The sequence below is a fragment of the Pteropus vampyrus genome, unplaced genomic scaffold (assembly GCF_000151845.1).
Source record: "Pteropus vampyrus isolate Shadow unplaced genomic scaffold, Pvam_2.0 Scaffold160, whole genome shotgun sequence".
In the NCBI taxonomy this organism is placed as follows: domain Eukaryota; kingdom Metazoa; phylum Chordata; class Mammalia; order Chiroptera; family Pteropodidae; genus Pteropus; species Pteropus vampyrus.
In genome coordinates this window covers 3,471,584-3,471,921 of record NW_011888941.1, presented here as the reverse complement: position 1 = coordinate 3,471,921, position 338 = coordinate 3,471,584, and the positions used below count along the sequence as shown (strand labels likewise).

The 338-nt window shown below is 42.0% G+C and overlaps 1 pseudogene; it reads right to left on the bottom strand.

Moving 5' to 3' along the window:
• Nucleotides 1-203: 203 nt before the first annotated feature.
• On the bottom strand, nt 204-338 carry LOC111745674 (annotated as a pseudogene).

Here is a 338-nt window from a genome sequence, read left to right as displayed (position 1 = left end):
CAGCTACCCCCATTTTCTTTTGGTTTCTACTTGCATGGAATATCTTTTTTCATCCTTTCACCCTGAGCCTTTGTGTCTTATTTATTCATTCATTCATTCATTCATTCATTCATTTATTTCAGGCAAGGCAACCCTTGGTTGACCTCACAGATTGCAAGGACCTTATCAGCTTACAATCCCTTATTTTTTATTTTTATTTTTTACGCCTACAGCACCTGGTCTTCCTAGGTGGTCTCCCATCCAAGTACTAACCAAGCCCAACTCTGCTTAGCTTCCGAGATGCTTAGCTTCCAAGATCAGACAGGATCAGGTTTGTTCAGGGTGGCATGGCCGTAGAC